This window comes from Hemitrygon akajei, chromosome 23, assembly GCF_048418815.1.
Source record: "Hemitrygon akajei chromosome 23, sHemAka1.3, whole genome shotgun sequence".
Taxonomy (NCBI): Eukaryota; Metazoa; Chordata; class Chondrichthyes; order Myliobatiformes; family Dasyatidae; genus Hemitrygon; species Hemitrygon akajei.
In genome coordinates, this window is record NC_133146.1 from 44,821,012 (window position 1) to 44,841,837 (window position 20,826).

Genomic DNA, 20,826 nt, shown 5'->3' on the forward strand with positions numbered 1-20,826 from the left:
CATCCATCTAAATTTTCATAAGACCAAAGCTAGTGTTAACTCTCACTGCTACAAGCCTCCCTCCTGTTCCTGAAGCCACTCTGCTATTGATACCTGCATTACCTGTACCAAACAATAAATAATTGGCATTATTTTTGACTCCACATTAACTGTGACCACATCTGTATATCTATGTTGTCATCAAGAGCACTTCCTTTCATTTCTGAGATTTTAAATACCTCAATTAATCTGCTGTTACCCTTATTCACATGTTTGTTCTAGACTTCACTAACCTAAAGAACTCTTGATTGGTCTTCCATATTATATCATACTTGTTATACTAAACAATGCTTGATCTAGTCCATCATTACCACCTTTCTTCTCGCCATTCATCAATTTTTATGGCTCAATGAACAGAAGTCACTCTGGCTTAACAACGGTTTGTTGACTTCCAGTGGTTTCTAGCTGAGTTATATATTAATTTACAGTCGGCCCTCTTTATCCGCGGGGTATTGGTTCCGAGACCCCCCCCCCCCCCCACGGATACCAAAAAACACGGATGCTCAAGTCCCTCATTTAACCTGTCTCAATGCAGTGGACATTAGGACCCCGGTGGTGCAGCTCTGAATCTGCAGTGTTTCTGTTCACGAAAATAATCACGATCATGATTGAAAATAAGGTGGAAGTAATAAAGCGATCGGAAAGAAGTGAAATGCCATCGGTCACTGGAAAACTGTTAGGCTAAAGTCGGTCAACGATCGGAACAATTTTAATGGAGCATGTGAAAGGCCCTGCCCCGATGAAAGCTACAATTATTACTAAGCAACGCAGTGAATGAATTATTGAAATACGTATGTTTCTTAAGTGTTTTATATGCATAGAAAGGTAAAATATGGACTATATACTAAGAAAAACGTTTGACTAACTGACGCTAAATAATACCGGATGTACCTGTTCCGACTTCAAATCCCACTTAAAGACGGACTCAGGAGTGGAACTCATTCATAAAAGTACAGGCAGTCCCCGGGTTAAGTCATTTCTAGATTACTTATAATACCTGATACAATGTAAATGCTATGTAAATAGTTGTTATACTGTATTGTTTAGGGAATAATGACAAGTAAAAATAGTCTGTACATGCTCAAACAATGAGTGCAGGAGAGAGAACTTCTGGGTTTTCCCGATCTGCGGTTGGTTGAATCCGCGCATGCGGAATTCGCGGATAAGGAGGGCCGACTGTATTTTAGTTATATCATTGATTTATATTTTCTGAGCTTTTGTTTTCAACGCTGCCATACTCTCCTCCTTCCCAAATCTAATCATCAGCTCTCAGACAGGAATCAAGGGATATTGGAACAGTGTAGGAAGATGAAGTTTATGTTCTAAGTTCTACATCTAGACATCTTCAGTCCTGTTCTTTTGAGCATTTCAGTTACTCTTCTAATGATTACCAAAGTTCCAAACTCTGGAATACTTTTCCTAAACCTCTTTTTCAACCCTTCTTTAAGGGTCTAGCTTTGAATTGTAACTTTGCCATAAGGGTCATTTATTTTGGGCAGAAGCAGCTGTGTTTACTCACGTCACTTCCCTCAGGCTTCTATTTTTTTCAAAAATAAAAATACAGATTTAATTTGTTTGATAGTCATGTTAATCACGAGGAAGTAATCTCAATAAATGCAGGCAACATACACTGTGATGCTGGAACATCAAAGGGTCATTAGTGTCTGCACCTGGAGCAGTAGATTAGATTACTGAAGCTAACTTGTTCCCAACTAACCAGCGACATACCTGCTTTGGGAAAATGATTTTGAATCACCAACACTAATGATTCACGTTATCTTAGTATTGACAGAAATCTTAAAACTGACATATTTTTCCATAAATCTTACATATGAATTGAAAGAAACCTTTTTTGAACAAACACTAAAAGTAAAATGCTGCACCTGTTATATTGTCTATACCACATACTAGGTAGATCCAATATGAATGAGCCAGCTATAGTTGGTAAAGATTTCTGTGAGTGATTAGGAATGCAATGAGGATGAAGTAACTGGGTTGCATGAGTTTAAAAAGATTTTAATACTGAAAACTTCAGAATAATGTATATTAAGTAAAATTGCTAGGAGGTGCCTTAAATAATAACTGAGAACAAAACCTAGTAAGACATCAGCAGGGAATTCGAAAAATTGTAGGAAAATTGTAAATTATAGGAAAAATTGAAGGAAATACACTCCAACAGAGAGGCTGGTATGGGAATAATGAAGGTAAAATGAAAGCAAAGACAAAGACTGATGTTTCCACTTTCATTCTGGCATGGAGCTTTGGACCAGAAATTTGCTTCGTCACTATCTATGGTGCAAACTTAATTCTTAAACTGTTAGACACCATGGTGTAAAATACTGCTACATGGGATGATTTCTAAGATCCTTTGAGGAATTTTTGACAGAAGACATATCACAATGACCCAGGTTCAATTCTGCCACTGTCACTACTGTTTAGCTTTATCCGCACATTGTACTTGTGATCTCATAGATTTCCTCTGGTGCTCTGGTTTCTTTCCATGTCCCAAAGATGTGCTGATTCTTAGGTTAACTGATCACTGCAAATTACCTCGAGTATCAGTGGCCAGTGGGAGAATCAAGGGGGAAGAGAGAAGTTAATGGACATATGAGAGAGAATAGGCTACTAGTTGATAGGAGTGCTCTGAGAACCACAAGGACTATAGACTAAATGGCCTGCTCTGTCATGAAGAGATATGAAATATGCAGGTAAAAATATAAAATATAAAAAAGCAAATGGTGCAAATGCTGGATATCTAAACCAATGTAAAAACAAAAGCAATCACACACAGTACAAGTGCATTTTCAGATCCTATCATTTTTTTGTTCCTAGAGTTATCTTTTAAGTAATGCTGGACTCAATAAGATGCACTTTACATTCTATTCAATATTAGAAAGTGAAAAGGAAGGAAGTGAAAATGAACACTTCCCTCATACCAAGAATATGCCACTTAGAAAATGAAACTATTTTAATAGTTATTAGCAAGTTTGCTGAATTAATCTCTATTCACACATTTTTCTTTAACTACTTCAAAATACATCTTCAATTTCTGAAGATTCATGAATAGAAAGAAGTCTTAAAATTGATTCAGATGAAAATGGGACTGAGTAAAAATGCATTTTCACTGAAACAAAAAAACTAACTATAATCTACAATTGTTTTAATATGTTGTTCACCAATAAATTACATATAGCTAAAAATGTTTACTAACAAACTTCAATGAAATGAAGCTTAATTAGGTCAATCACTGGCTTGTCTTAATGTCTTTAGGAGAAAAAGAATGTTTATCCACCAAATTCTACTGCACCCACTTTTCCACCTACATACAGTCTTTGTGGTTGCTGCAAAGATCTATGGTGTAAGCTAAATTAGACAGTAGGTGTATGCTCAAGCTACTACTGCTAAATGTATTTATTTATTTTATTGAGATATAGTGCGGAATAGGCCTTTCCAGCCCTTTCAGCTGCATTCCGCAGTCCCCCAATTTAACTCTAGCCTAATCATGGGAAAATTTACAATGACCAATTAACCTATCAACCAGTAGGTCTTTGGACTGTGGGAGGAAGCTCATGTTGTCATGGGGAGAACGTGCAAACTCTTTACAGGCAGAGATGGGAATTGAACCCAGGTTGCTGGTATTGTAAAGCACTATGCTACTGTACTGCTCTAATGTAAATATTCAAGTTAAGTCTTAATGCTTCTTGAAAAGGTATAAACCAAAGCAATCACTTTTAATCCCTCCAAATGAAAACATTTCAATTGCTTCTGTGATGAATTTGGTGTTGGAGTTAAAGGCTCCTTGGAACACCAAAAATAGATTAAATCCAATTTCTAAGCAGATATGGCACATACAATCTACAAAACTATGCCTAAAAGCTTTGTTTTCAGTATTGGGAATTTTAAAAAGAGTAAGGAATAAAACTTTCTTACACTAAATCTTGAGTGATTCAGGTACCTCAAGTGTAAAAGCACAACGTTTACATAGGTTTTATTATAAATATTTCTATTGGTGCCACTGTAATTTCTGGCATAATAGGCATTAGAAAACGTTATGTTTCTGACAAGAATGTGTGATATTCTAAAGATACAGATCTATGGCACCAATCTTAGGTGGTTCTTGAATGTGATTTCTGATATCAAGTTATTCTGAATAAAGTTCACCAACTACTCTGATATTTAAAATTTATTGAAGCAAAACAATTATGGGACTAGCAATATTAGACTTCTTATTTATACTGAAATGTATAAGCCTCACAAGTATTTGTAATACTAATTACCTACCATTTACAAAACTTGCTTAAGATCATGAAAATCTGTCAATTTTATTCTCTGAATTTCTGTTTTTCTTCTTCCAAAATGGTTAAGACTTCAGCAACCACTTGGGGAGTATTGAGGGCATCTGAGCAGGGATACTCTTCGAGGAAGGGAAGATCTGAGACTTCAGCGGGGCTGCAGTAAAAATCAAAAACTGCGGTGAAGGCCCAAGACAACCTGTGACCACTGTCACAGGACAGAATTATTACAACATATATTAAATTAAAATGCATGTACGTGAAACATTAATGGAGCAACTAACATTAACACAATTAAATTCTGCACAAAAGAGTAACCGGCTGAAATGGAAACAAACTATTATTGGAGAAACAAAAAAAATTGAAAAATGTTTAATGGTTTCTATGATGATTGGAAAGTAATTCTTTATAAAGGCATAAAAAAGGTAAATCAAAAAAACTTTATGTTAACATGTATTACACTCAGATCTTATTTTTAGTCATTATTTTTTGAAATATGTTTGTAACTTGCATTCTTTCTTATCTTCTAACTCAAACAGAAACACCATAGTAAGACAGGCACAGGAACTGCTTTTTAGCTGAAGTCTGCTCTGCCTTTCAGTGAGATCGTGGTTGATCAGTGGTCTAGTTCTCTTGGCCCTTTGCCTCAGTTATCAAATAATTCTGGTTGAGAAAAATTCTATGATTTAAATTTAATTACTGGCTTAATAACAATCCCCATTTCAATCTCTGCCATCAGCAAGCTCTGAAATTCACTCCTGAAAAGCCCCTCTTATTTTAGTACTAAAAACTTCTCAATCATCATTTCTCCTTCTTGTGATTTTATGTTTACATTTAACACCTTGAAAACTTTAATCCAAATGGGATCACATTTATACCTGGTGTAACTTTTCCTTTTCATTTAATCTTAAGAGTCCAGGTATGATCTGATGTATTCCTTAATTTATCCTTCCTAATGTATGTCTCCAGAACTGTACAGTACAGTGTACTCCTGATGTGGTCAATCAAACAAGGACTCTCTACAGCTTTAGCACAAATTCCAGCTACTTGAACCACTGTACTATAGATATACAGTAAATAATCATCTCTACGATGTATATCAGTCACTTTGTTGATGTAGTTAGACCAAATACCAAAATCAAATCTATCCTAGTCTCTCTGAACACCCAAATCTTCCAACTTTATCACTGAGCAAGTACTCAGTTCTAACCTTTTTATATCAGAAATGAATAATTTCAGAATTAACAAAATAAAAATATATTTTAGATATTTTTGATCCTTTGCATCACCTTTAATAATTTAATGCTTTATTTACATTGATTACAATTTTGCCTATCTTTATGTTCAGTTGATCTCTCTCGTTTCTCTGTTCCATTCCCCAAAAACGTCAGCGACACCTGCAATCTGGATATTGTAAGGAATTATTCTTAAAGTAGAACTATGTAATTGTTTTCCCTACATCCTTTAAAACTGATATGCAAACCATTTGATGTTGTATCTGTCTTCATTTAATAAGTTATTTATCTTCTGTTTATTTTGGAAAGCCCTCGAGTCTGATTCAATGTAAATTTCCTCACAATATTCAGGATGCTGTTCTCCTTCTCATATTTAAATACAAATACAAATCATTACATCTGTCATTTCCTTATTTACAATAGGCTACATTATGTTTACCTTGCTGCTCTAACCGTTTGCAGACTCTGTGGGTGCAATAAAGTTGAATACCCCTCTGCCAGTAAGCAAGACATAGAAAATCTACAGCACAAAACAAGCCCTTTGGCCCACAAAGCTGTGCCAAACATGTCCTTACTTTAGTACTACTTAGGCTTACCCATAGCCCTCTATTTTTCTAAGCTCCATGTACCGATCTAGGAGTCTCTTAAAACATGCTATCGTTACCGCCTCCACCACCACCGCCGGCAGCCCATTCCATGCACTCACCACTCTCTGCGTAAAAAAAACTTACCCCTGATATCTCCTCTGTACCTACCGTACTTTCAAACACCTTAAAACTATGCCCTCTCGTGCTAGCCATTTCAGCACTGGGAAAAAGCCTCTGACTATCCCACATGATTAATGCCTCTCATTATCTTATACACCCAAGTAGTTACTGGGAACCTGCCCAGGACTGCACTGTTGGTCATTCAGTAACTTTTGCTAGCATGACCTTTTAAGTTGTTCGTAAATGCCTAATAAGAGACATTTAAAAAACAGCTGAAACCAAATTTTAAAAATTAAAGATTTGACAATTAAAAATAACAAAAATGTTTATATTTTACTGAAACTATATTTTAAAGTCTTTTAACTTTTTCCATAAGATTTGGCTGGCATCATGCTAAAATCTAGTACTTCAGCTCAGTGTAACTGAGCTTTTTCCTGAAGTTGATGCTAATGTTCTCTGGTGGAGCTGAAGGTCAGATGCACTGGCATCTGCATTGCGAATGCACTAATTTACCATAGTGTTAGCCATTACTTTCCTCCAGTATCATTGGCTAGAGGGGTGTATGATGGGGATCTTAATAATCAGTTGAAATGTCATTAATTTTATTGCCAATTTCCATCTTACACTTTCCTCTGACCTGCATTTGACTCTTCCCTTTCCACTGACTTCTTCATCTCCATTTCAGAGGATACATAAGTAACTAACACCCAATCCACCCCCTTTCACAGCTATCTCCCTATATCACTTATGCAATTCGCTGCTTGGCTCTTCCATCTTCACCAACTACTCCCTTTCTCAAGGTACTTTCCCATGCAACCACATCAGATGTAACACCAGACTTTTTGTTTTGTTCATTCCCAGCTTGCTGGTACCCAAGCAAGTCTACTAGCTGCAACAGCAAATTACTTGTATTTTTTCAACCTGTGTAAAACAAGTGGTGCTGATGATGTGATCTCCTATACAGGGGTCAAACCAAACACAGACTGAGTGACCACTTTGCAAGATTAGTTCATTCAGTCCCTGTGCTTCCAGTCACATTATCCTTTTAATTCTCCATCCCAACTACAACCTCTCATAGATGGCTTCCCACTGTTCCAATGTAAGCTCCTAAGTTCTGCCAAGGCACACTTCATCCATCAGCATTTACCAATGAATTCAACAATTTCAGAAAACCAGCCTTGTCTGTATATCTAGCCTGTTCTAATAAAGTCAGCCATATATATTATTTCAGTTTTCCTCTCTACAGATGCTACCTGATCTGCCGAGTACTTCCAACACACCATTACTGTCACAGAGACACCAGCTTAGACCATTTAAGAATAATTACTTATTTGCTAGCTGTATGTTTATGTTAGAAGTGGAGCACATTGACCAAGGAAGCACAAGTGATACAACAGAGTTAAGTTCATGCAAATATATTGGCTTCTGAAAGAAAGTTTAAGCTGAATGTGCTTTCCATGATATTGTATAAATAATCATTTATGTAAATGTTACAGTTCAGGCTTCATTCAAAGTCAGTTTACTTTCCCATATTAAGCAAGGTTATTAAAGGTTCTTGTATAAACTGGAGTACTTTGCTGTGAATGAGCAATAGGTTTAATGTTTCTAGATTTAAAATGATGCTTCCATGACTACAGAGTGAATACCATTACGATACAGTGCATGCAAAAGTTTGGGCACCCTGGTCAAAATTTCTGTTACTATGAATAGTTAAGTGAGTAGAAGATGAACTGAACTCCAAAAGTCACAAAGTTAAAGATGAAACATTGTTTTCAACATTTTAAGCAAGATTGGTGTATTATTTTTGTTTTGTACAACTTTAGAGTGAAAAAAAGGAAAGGAGCACCATGCAAAAGTTTGGGCACCCCAAGAGATTTGAGCTCTCAAATAACTTTTGCCAAGGTCTCAGACCTTAATTAGCTTGTTAGGGCTATGGCTTGTTCATAGTCATCGTTAGGAAAGGCCAGGTGATGCAAATTTCAAAGCTTTATAAATACCCTGACTCCTCAAACCTTGTCCCAACAATCAGCAGCTATGGGCTCCTCTAAGCAGCTGCCTAGGACTCTGAAAATTAAAATAAATGATGCCCACAAAGCAGGAGAAGGCTATAAGATAGCAAAGCATTTTCAGGTAGCCGTTTCCTCAGTTTGTAATGTAATTATGAAACGGCAGTTAACAGGAATGGTGGAGGTCAAGTTGAGGTCTGGAAGACCAAGAAAACTTTCTGAGAGAACTGCTCGTACGATTGCCAGAAAGGCAAATCAAACCCCCGTTTGACTACAAAAGACCTTCAGGAAGATTTAGTAGACTCTGGAGTGGTGGTGTACTGTTCTACTGTGCAGCAACACCTGCACAAATATAACCTTCATGGAAGAGTCATCAGAAGAAAACCTTGTCTGCATCCTCACCACAAAATTCACCGTCAGAAGTTTGCAAAGGAACATCTAAACAAGCCTGATGCATTTTAGAAACAAGTCTCGTGGCCTAATGAAGTTAAAATAGAACTTCTTGGCTGCAATGATCAAAGGTATGTTTGGAGAAAAAAGGGTGCAGAATTTCATGAAAAGAACACCTCTCCAACTGTTAAGCACGGGGCTGGATCGATCATGCTTTGGGTTTGTGTTGTAGCCAGTGCCATGGGGAACATTCCACTGGTAGAGGGAAGAATGAATTCAATTAAATACCAGCAAATTCTGGAAGCAAACATCACACCATCTGTAAAAAAGCTGAAGATGAAAAGAGGATAGCTTCTACAACAGGATAATAATCCTAAACACACCTCAAAATCCACAATGACTACCTCAAGAGGCACAAGCTGAAGGTTTTGCCATGGCCCACATAAACATTATTGAAAATCTGTGGATAGACCTCAAAAGAGCAGTGCATGTAAGATGGCCCAAGAATCTCACAGAACTAGAAGCCTTTTGCAAGGAAGAATGGGCAAAAATCCCCCAAACAAGAATAGAAAGTCTCTTAGCTGGCTACAGAAAGTATTTACAAGCTGTGACGTTTGCCAAAGGGGGTGTTACTAAGTACTGACCATGCAGGGTGCCCAAACTTTTGCTTTGGGCCCTTTTCCTTTTTTGTTATTTTGAAACTGTAAAAGATGGAAATAAAAAAAGTAATCATGCTTAAAATATTAAAGAAATGTGTCATCATGCCTTTATTGCTTTTGGAAATCAGGTTATCTTTTACTTGCTTAGCTACTCACAGTAACAGAAATTTTGACCGGGGGTGCCCAAACTTTTGCATGCCACTGTATATACCGTAGATGTCGGATTATAAGCCGCTACTTTTTCCCCACATTTTGAACAGCTTTGAACTCTGCGGCCTTTAATACGGTGCGGCTAATACATGATTTTTTTCATGCCGCCAAAAACATTTTGCCTCGTAACAGTAGACCAATAAAATTGATGAGTAGTTCACAGAGGTCCAATGAAATTGTACGATAAATCAAGCGCACTTTCACAATTAAATTATTGTAAATCAGTCATTTGTACTCACCCTCATCAACATGGAAAACACTCGAAGAAAAGCATTGTGCTGCCTTTATGGCAGTTATTTCGTAATATTTTTGCTTAGTAATTCATTTTCTAGTTAAAGTTAGAAGTGTTTTAACTATATTTGTTTTCTGTACTACATCGCGGGATGCTATGACGTCACACCCGGTTTCGCCGCGTCTTGTGGGAAAAATGCCAGTTTGCGATAAACGGGAAGGAGGGGGGCGAGCGGCATTGGATCTGAGCGAACGCTGCTTTTAAGTTAAAGGCGATCAATAACTTTTCCTGGTAGGCTGCAGTATATATATTTTTTACCAGTCGTTAGGAGATATTGGAATGTTGTTCAGTAAAAAAGTATACGCAACGTATATTTAAAAGTAGCCACGTTACAGGCACGGTTCGAAAAAAAGCATTTGCAATATGTATTTGTTTATGTTACCATATGGATTTAATTAAAAGTTAAAAAATCCTCACGTGTAATATCTTTCTGTGTAAATATCTTATATTACAACGTGGGACACCTGCGGCTGAAAATCCGGTGCGGCCTGTACAAGTAAAAAATTGATTTTCTTTCTAAAATTAGAGCCAGCGGCTTTTAATCAGGTGCGCTCTGTAGTCCGGAATCTACGGTAGTTACATGAGCTTTTACTGTAGTATGAATAGACACACTTAACAGAAGCATTACTAAGCAAGTTTGTTATGAAACTGGAGAAAATAAAGATGCTTTCAAACTTGGATGGAGTGGTGTTAAAGATTCAGCAAAGGAATAGAGAACTTAGCATCTCACCAGCCAATTAGAAATGTGCAATATGTCACAGTTGAAGGAGCAGATATCATCAAGAACTGAGAGTTAATAAGAACAATACAAAGGACACGTTGCCTCCAGAGATGACAAATCAAACAGACACTTCTGCAAAAGGTTACACTATCAAATAGGTTTATTTACCAGTAAGCAGTTTACAAAGATTAGTTGCAGGGATGTGCGCTTCACAGGCTGAGCAAGCACTTGATTTCCCACCCTCTTTGCCCTTGAGAAGATGGTGGTGAGCTGCCATCCTGAACCACTGCAGTCCTTAAGGTGTGTGTATGCCAACAATGCTCTCACTGAGCTACAAGATTTTTTATCACGTGACAGTAAAGTTACCACGATATATTTTCAAGTCAGAATGGAATGTAACTGGGAGGGCAACCTCTGGATGGTGGTGTGCCTCTGTATTTTCTCCCTTTTCCTTTTAGCTGGTAGAGGTCACGAGTTTGGAAGGTACCATATAAGGAGTCCTGATGAATTGCTGCCATGCAGTAGATGGTACAAACTGCTGCTACTGTTGGTTGGGAGTGGTGTAAATAAATGATTATGCCTACCAAGCAGACTGCATGTCCTGTATGGCGTCGAGCTTCCTGAAGCTGTCCTCACCCACAGTAAGTGAAGAGTGTTTTATCATGCTGCAATTTGATAATTCAAACCATAAATTTAAGAGACTACTAGACAGGTATATGGAGGAATTTAAGGTGGGGGTTTATATGGGAGGCAGGGTTTAAGTATTGGTACAACATTGTGAGCCGAAGGGCCAGTACTGTGTTGTATTATTCTATCCCCCTCCAAATCCAAATCTTATTATTCACCAAGATTAGAATTTCACATGAAAAAACTCTCCATAAAAACAGGAGTACCCTGTTTGCACCCAAAGAACTAAAGTAAGGAAACTCCAGATAAACAGTACTGAATTTATATATGCAGTACAGATAATCTGGCATGTTTGGGACATTGTTACAGGATTTTTTGGACTATTGGATGATATTCCCTCCTTTCTCTATTCCCTACTGTGCCCATTCACTTCTTCTCACTTGCCTATCACTTCTCCTGCATCCCCATCTCCTTCCCTTTCTCCTATGGCCTACTCTGCATGAGAAAAGAGACACTGTTCAGTTAAAAGAGAACATGGGAGCCAGCAACTCAGAAGGGAGTTTGCAAACTAGGGTCCTAGAAAGTCAGAAGGGCAAACCAGATGCCAAACATCAAGAGTTCTGAACAGTCAGTCAAGTCACTTTTTATTCTCATTTTGACCATAACTGCTGGTACAGTACACAGTAAAAACAAGACGCTTTTCAGGACCATAGTGCTCCATGAAACAGTACAAAAACTACACTGAACTACATAAAAACACAGAAAAAAACTACACTAGACTACCCAGGACTGCATAAAATGCACAAAACTGTGCAGGCATTATAATAAATAATAGACAAGACAACAGACACAGTAGAGGGCAGTAAGTTGGTTTCAGTCCAGGCTCTGGGTATTGAGGAGTCTGATAGCTTGGTGGAAGAAACTGTTACATTGTCTGGTCGCGAGAGCCCGAATGCTTCGGTGCCTTTTCCCAGATAGCAGGAGGGAGAAAAGTTTGTATGAGGCGTGCGTGGGGTCCTTCATAATGCTGCTTGCTTTGCGGATGCAGCGTGTAGTGTAAATGTCTGTAATGGCGGGAAGAGAGACCCCGATGATCTTCTCAGCTGACCTCACTATCTGCTGCAGGGTCTTGTGATCCGAGATGGTGCAATTTCTGCTCAGGATGCTCTCAATACAACCACTGTAGAATGTGATGAGGATGGGGGGGTGGGAGATGGACTTTCCTCAGTCTTCGTAGAAAGTAGAGACGCTGCTGGGCTTTCTTTGCTATGGAGCTGGTGTTGAGGGACCAGGTGAGATTCTCCACCAGGTGAACACCAAGAAATTTGGTGCTCTTAATGATCTCTACCGAGGAACCGTCGATGTTCAGCGGGGAGTGGTCGCTCCGTGCCTTCCTGAAGCTAGTGCTTTATCAGAATTTTACTGTATGATAAGTTTTAAAGTTAAATCCTACAAGTAGTAAGAAACCATGCACAAAATAATTACTTGTTAAAATATTTTATGAGTTATTACTGAATCTGATATTCAGAAGTAACAATCATCTAATAATGGCAAAACATAGAGCATGGACTAAAAAGACATATATATATATATATATATACACTCTTCAGATTCTCAACAAATACAGTATTTTATTTTGTACATAAGCTACAATATTTCATATTATAATTCAGCATTGTGAAATATCTATATTCAAATAAATTATGATAGAACTAGCTTTAATTATTCAATAATGATTAGATGGTGCAATTTGCAAATGTACGATTTCAATTCAGCTCAATGCATATATCATGTAAAGAAGGGAAAACTTAAAGAAAACTCCCTATCATTTTGAAATGTACTGTTTTTCCTCCATAATCTTGTTTCACATTTCAGAACTGATTCAAATGCACTACAAGAGTACTTAGATGAATTTAAATCTGGTGGCTTACAGCATCAAGCCACTATCAAACATGTACTGCAATGCTGCAAGTAAAATGAATAAGAAGCACATAATTTGTAAGGAACTATTGAATTGTATGTAATTTTCCTCTAGTCTTTACTTTCCTGTTAAAAGTAGCCAGCTTAGATTGTGAAAAGCTGCTTTTGATTCTTTCACCAAGTCTGGTTTTCTTCCTCTTGAAAAATTCTTCTCATAAATTTACACAGCTGTCACCACATTGTCACATTAGCATGAATTAAGTGACATAAATTGTAATGGCACAAAGCCTCTTCCACCTGTATTCACAAAACCTTCATGAACTTGTATCTCCTGATTCTGGCTAAATAAATAAAAACAAATGTTGTCAGCTCTCCCAATGCCTAAACATTTTGTCTGAGTAAAATTCAAAGTTAATTTTATTATTAAAGCACATATATATCATCAAATACAACCCTGAGATTCATTTTCTTGTGGGCATATTCAGCAAATCTACAGAATAGTAACAGATCAATGGAAGATTTACCTAGAGTGCAAAACAAACTATGCAAGTGCAAATATAAATAAATAGCAATAGTGAGAACTTGAGATAATGAGATAAAGAATCCTTAAAGTGAGATCATTGGTTGTAGAACATTTCAATGAAGGACAAATGAGAGTAGTTATTCCTTTTATTCAAGAGCCTGATGGTTGAGCGATTGTATCTGTTCCTGAACCTGCTGGTATGAATCCTGAATCTCTTGTATATTCTACCTGTTGGCAGCAGCGAGAAGGGAGCATGACCTGGATGGTGGTATCCCTGATGATGGATGCTGCTTTCCATAACAGTGTTTCATGTAGATGTACTCAATGGTTGGGAGGGCTTTATTGTGATGTACTAGGCTGAATCCATTACCTTTTGTAGGATTTCTATTCTTTTTTTTAATAGGGATGTTAGGGGGGAGGGGTTAAGGGGAGGGGGGCTGGGTAACATTTTTTTTTCTCATACACATTTATTCTGTAACTATTTGAAAACAATAAAAAAAGTTTAAAAAAAAGGCATTGGTGTTTCCTCAGTAAGCCATGAGGTAGCCAGTCAACATACTCTCCACTACACACCTATAAAAGTTTGTTAGTAGCCAAGCCATACAAACCAGGAGCTTTACTGGGTTTAGTTCAAAGGTTGTACTGATCTTACAGGAATTACCAAGGCTGATGTAAATTAGCTGCAATTAACACTAGAGATCCCAGATCAAGGAGAGTAGAGTTTATTTATTTTATTTTTCTTATTTAAAGATATAGCACGGTACAGACCCTACCAACTGAACAAGCCGGCGCTGGCCAATTACACCCATATGACCAATTAACCTACTATTTCACGTGAATTTGTAATGTGGGAGAAAACTAGAGCACCCGGAAGAAACCCACATTGTCATGGGTAGAACGTACTGAATAACCTCCTTACGGACAGCAGCAGAATAGAACCTGGATTGCTGATACTGTAATGTTGTTACACTAAGTGCAATGCTACCGTGCTGCCAAAGTCTCACCTTGGCCCCTGTATGAAGGTGCTGAGTTCAACAGGGCTGCATAATCTGTGAGTAAAAATGCACAGAAGAATGTCCATTTTTACTAAAAAAAAAGGCTGTAAAAATTCCAATTACATTATGCTAGCCAAGGTCAAAGTCATAATTCTTTGATTAATATCTTTGACACAATAAGCAAATAATTATACTAAACAGAAACACCACACTGTATGCATGCTTTGCGTTAGAGAACCTCTGAAAACTACTAAAGCAAAATCACATACTTGTCTCTGTATTACATTTACTAGCACTTGTAAATGTAATAGCAGAATTCCAACTTTTGATCTAATTCTCAGAGGTTCTTTATTATTTAAAGAATTCCCTCAGCGCTTGAATTTCAAGCAACTGACTGTTTCTATCCTGAAGCCATTAAGTTTTTATACTCCATGGACAGATTAACTGGTTAGTTATGATTGTCCCAAAACAGAACTAATAAAGAATCCAACCAGAATTATAAGTGCACTTCATCCAAAGAATCAACACATCATGCAACATTTATCATTTATAATCCTTCTGGAAAAATACAGAGTAATGCAATGCATATTTCCCCAATGAAAAGCCAGGAAAGATCAGAAAAGAGCTTGGTGAATAGGTTAGAGTCTGAGATAAGTTTGAGTGGCTGAAGCTGCATTTTTAACTAAAATATCTATTTTATTTAAAGATAAATCTCAGTTACAGGCCCTTCAGGCCCAATGAGACCGTGCATGCCCAACTACATTGATGTGACCAATTAATCAAATCATGCATCTTTGAAATGTAGGAGGAAACTGGAGCACCTGGAGGAAACCTACACGGTCAAGATGAGAATGTCCTTACAGATAGTGGCTGAATTGAACCTTGGTCACTAGCACTGTAAAAGCATTATGCTAACCACTACTCTACTAAAGAAAATCTGTTTAAAAGAATAAACAGTTTTAAGTTACCTATACAAAAAAACAAGATAGGTGATAAAAAACAAAGCTCACAATTCTGGATAAGTCAGACCACAATACAGCTAATAATGAGAGAGAAAAAAGCAATAATAGCTAGATTTATCAATCAGCAAACTGACAAAACTGAAATGTTTATGAAATGTTGGCATACAGTTGTCACTGGTGTGGAAAGGGCAACACTAAAGTCAAGACATTGAGGATAAAGTACGTAGCAAGTGCAGACTACGCATGGTTTAAACATTGCAGGGCCAAAATATGAAGCTAATTTCATATTTTTCCCCATTACTCTTCCATCATTTCTACTTCCTCAATCTCTTTATCTATTTTTTCTCTTTAAAAAAGTTTTTGTCTGAATGCAATTCACTTTTTATTAAGAGTGCAATGTTTTTCACAAATCAACAGCAATGAATTTTTTCATATTGTCTGTGAAAATGAGGCATTTTTGTTGACATGAATATTTCAATTAATCATTACCAGGTCTGAGAAATACAAAGACAAAAAGAAGCTATAACCAAGATGCCAATTTGACCTCATACGTAAATATTATTTCAGAAATATGCAAACTACCTTCAAATAAATTTGAAAAACCACTAAGTAAATGTTAGCCTGAGAAGAAGTGTATTTGATCAGGTTTAATTTGACTGAAACATCTTGAAAGAGTTGCACTGTATATGTTTTGATTGTAAAATTAGCCTAAAATTATCAAAACCAATGGTCTTACGCAAAAATATCAAAACCAAATCCAGGCTTTTGGGAAAGGCCATTTCTTCAAGTAAAACTTTCAATGAATACATATAAGAATTATCAAACAGCATTTTAACTTTCTTTGTATACATACAGCCTTATTCTGGGTTCAAAAAAGTTCAACTACAGAAAAAAAAAATCTGGGACATCATATTGCAACCTTACAATGTGCTGGTTAATCTGCATTTGGAAAATTGTGACTGCTACACTATAGAAAGGATGTGACTGTGCTGGAGGAGTGCAGAAGAGATTCATCAGGATGTGACTTGGATTGAAGTACTCTAATGACAGGAAGTGGTTGAACAGTCTGGGTTTGTATTCCCTGAGGTAAATAAAATTACAGTGCCTATAAAAAGTATTCACCCCCCCCCCCTTGGAAGTTTTCATATTTTACTGTTTTACAACATTGAATCACAGTGGATTTAACTTGACTTTTTTGACACTGATGAACAGATAAAGACTCTTTCGTGTCAAAGTGAAAACAACTTACTACAAAGTGATCTAAATTAATTATAAAGTACAAAATAATTGATTACTTAAGTATTCACCCCTTCAAGTCAGTATTTAGTAGACGCACCTTTGGCAGCAATTACAGCCTTGAATCTGTGTGGATAGGTCTCTAACAGTTTTGCACATCCGAGTTGTCATGGGTCTCTTAGTGGCCTCCCACTATAGTGGGAATAGTAAGTCTTGGCTTACTATTCCGGGAGACTCGAACCGCCCATCTTGATTTACTATTCCAGGGGACTCAAACCTCTCATCTTGATTGACTATTCTGGGGGACTCGAACCACCCCTTTGAATTGTGGGCCGCCCCATAGGAGGGGAAAGCTATCATCCAGAAGTGCTCCAGTTGTGAGATTCCTCACTTTTGCCATGGGAGGGAAGTGTGCATTCACATGTGGGGTACAAGGGAAGCCAGGAAGCAGCATCCCATTTAATTTCTGCTCTCTTGTTGGTCGCAGTTGCCATGTCTGAGCCGAGTGGTGAATCGTGTCTGATCAGTAGGAGTAAGGGTGGCCATAGCCAGAGGGAACAAATTTCAGGAGTTAGCGGAATGAATAGTCAGGATAGTTCTTAAATAATTACAGAACCCTTGGGGGTCGACCTTTATGTCAGGGGCGGCATTCAGTATATCACAGAGTTCGGAAGGGGTCCAGGGCTTATGGATTTGCACAGGTGCTTGTTCCACCACTCCAGCTTCTGAGTTAGGATACGTCCTCATGGGCAATGGATACTGAGCCTGTAGATAAAACCAATGGCACTTCTTCAGGGGTCCAGTCTGACTGCACGTGGGTACTGGGCTTCCCAACCATTCTGGAGGAACTACATCAGTCAGTGGTGATGCAATGACTGTCAAGTTGGTGATTGAGGCACTAGGCCAAGAACCATATGGGGGTAGGGAACCTGACTGTAGTAAAACAGGCGCCGTACAGCTGTGGATAGTACAGCGGGATTATTATGTCACCCTACTCATTCCCAATCATCATCAGTATCGCTTGGGGAAATTGGTCAGTATGTCTGGATAGAGGCGGGGTACCCCAGAGTTATTTTTATTTTTCGTTTCCATTTTCCCTTTATTCGTTCTTTCATAAGCAGTATGTTTTGTCTTCATTATGTAGTTTTTTTGCCAGAATACTGGCTCACTAGCAACTGAACCTTCCAGATACAGATGTATATTTACGACAATCACTTGAAACACTTGACTGCATACAGGTCTCCAAAAAACAGATCTCCGTTTAATTAATGATGTGACTTCTGCAACCAATTGGCTGCACCTGTGTTGATTTGGTGTGTCATATTAAATGAGGTGAATACTTAATGCAATCAATTATTTTGTTTTAAATTTGTTATTAATTTAGGTCATTTTGTAGTGAGCTGTTCTCACTTTGACATGAAAGTCTTTTTCTGTCGATCAGTGTCAAAAAGCAAATTAAATCCATTGTGATTCAATGTTGTAAAACAAAAAAAAATGAAAACTTCAAAGAGATGAATATTTGTTCATATTCTATATACAAAATATGAATAATGTATATAAATATACCAGAAAAATTGTATTTTTCATCAATATGTGGTGTAATCTAGATGAGTATTACCAGGTGGTAGTATTCTGTGTATCTTATGTCTTTGTCCTTCTCAATTGTGAAGGTCTCAGGCTTGGGAAGTGTATCAAAATAGCCTTAGTAAGTAGCTGCAAACCAGTCTGCAAAAGATGTACATTAAACTACACTGTAAATGTAGTGGAAGGAGTGAATGTTTAAGATGCCAATTAATCATAATGCTTTTACTTGGATGATGCCAAGTTTTTAAATATGTTTTTGAATGTGCATTTATCCAGGCAGGAGGAAAGCATTTTATCACATTCCCCACTTGGGCAACGTAGATTGTGGAAAGTCTTTGTGACGATAGAAGACAAGCCACTTGCCACAAGATATACAAGATACTTGCCAGCACTGTCAATGCTGCTAGGGATACAGAGTCAGAGTTGTGGAGCACAGGAACTCTCTCTTAGGCCCACCACAAAGAACCAATACTAACCAATAAGACTTCGGAGCAGAATTAGGCCATTCAACCCATTGAGTATGATTTGCCATTCTAGCATGGCTGATTTATTATCCTCCTCAACCCCATTCTCCTGACTTCTGCCTGTAACTTTTGACACCCTTACTTATCAAAAACGTGTCAACCTCCACTTTAAATATAGCCAATGATTTGGCCTCTACAGCTGTCTGGAGCAATGAATTCCATAGATTCACCACCTTCTAGCTAAAGAAATTCCTCATTTCTATTCTAAAGGGATGTCCTTCTATTTGAGGCTCTCCCCTCTGGTCCTACACTTACTCACTATTGCAAACATCCCCTCAATATCCACTCTAACTAGGACTTTCAATATTCGCTAGGTCTCAGTGAGACACCCCTCCTCTATTTCTTCAAAACTCCGGTGAATACAGGCCTTGAGCTATCAAATGCTCCTTATCAGCTTACCCTTTCCTTCCCGGTATAATTCTCATGAACCTTTTGTGGACCCTTTGAACCACATTTACCTGCATCAAAAATTTCTCAGGTAACAGACAGGCTCATTTTAAGGTCATTCTTTCTCTACCTCCATACAGTGGCATTATAAATCTGAATGCAACAATATGAAAACTGCCATGTTACTTATGGAGTACAGAGAGTCTGCATTCCTAATTAGCATCTAATTATTGCCAAATAATCCTGAATGGAAAATATAGGCTTTTACACTTTAGTGAAATGCACACAGAGGTCGTAACAACTCCGTGTTAGATAACAGCAAGTTAACTCGGGCATTTCAACAGCAAACTATATCCAACAAATTTGAAATATGCCAATTTGTGAACTTTAATCACAGAGTTTGTTGTTAAAAGGAAAGGGATGGAATGATAGCTTTCAAACATGATACTGCAGTGTGAGAATGTCCCCTCTGGGAGTTCATGCTCTTCTGCCTGAGGTACAAATTCAATTCCTTCCTATTTAAAATGAACTTATCATTTTTCAGTTTAATAATTCATTTAACAAACTTTTAAGATGTAAACAAAAACAGTCAATGAAGATTTGAAGAAAAATCAAAAGTGTGGTCAAAGTGCATTTAAAAAAAGGGGAACAATTCAGTGATAGATTGCAAAAATCAGATCTGTGAAAGCAAGGTGGGGTGGGGGGGTGTGGCATGGTATCTCAGTGGTGAGCATAATGTGATTACAGTGCAGTGATCCACATTGTCCCTGTGACCATGTGGGCTTCCCCAGATGCTCCTGTTTCTTCCCACATTCCAAAAGATATACAGGATAGTAGGTCAATTGCTCACATGGGTGTAAGTAGGCAACACATGCTCATTAGACCCAAAGGGCCTGTTATCATGCTGTATCTCTAAATAAAATAAATACCCCATTGGTATAGATGACAGTAGTTCAAAAATGCAACAAACCAACAATATGATTTATAAATGTAAACTAGGTCACTAGAAAACATCCAGTGAATTTGTACACATCAGAGGATGAATTGGACTGCATGGCGAATAAAAAGTGGAATAAGCATCATTGACCATGCCAAGATGAAGGCAATTTCAGGGCCAGAGAGGCAAGCTAGATGTGTGGTTATGCATCAGAACTACTAATTCTAGTGTGCACAACTGGGTTTGATGGACTTGTAGTGTGGCAGGCCATCATTGGCTTCTTTGACTCAACTCACACACCACAAATAGCAACTGAGACATTTCACTTTCAAGACTTGACAGTAAAATCAGGTATGGGGAGCTGGATTGAATTGTGGTAATAGACCATTTGGCACCCAAGTTGATGTCAGTGGTAGTGGTGCAGTAGAAATTATGGCAAAAGAAATATTTCATGCATGAAATAAATCAAGTAACTAGTGGGGAAAAGTGGATATCAGGGATTGAGTAAAATCTTGGGGTCAGATGGTTAGAAGGATTACAGAGGTCACAGAGATTATGAGAGAGAATGAGGTTTAGGGAT

At 37.7% G+C, this 20,826-nt stretch overlaps 1 protein-coding gene across 2 annotated transcripts in view; it reads right to left on the bottom strand.

Moving 5' to 3' along the window:
* Positions 1-20,826, bottom strand: part of ppp2r2d (protein phosphatase 2, regulatory subunit B, delta) — a 56,885-nt gene that overhangs the window by 32,018 nt on the left and 4,041 nt on the right. Inside the window, exon 3 of one of the 2 annotated variants that reach the window (XM_073027555.1) lies at positions 4,321-4,488. The exons of the other annotated variant lie outside the window; for it this stretch is intronic. The gene's annotated coding sequence lies outside the window, so the exon portion shown is untranslated. The remainder of the gene's footprint in view (positions 1-4,320; positions 4,489-20,826) is intronic. 2 annotated transcript variants of the gene reach the window in all.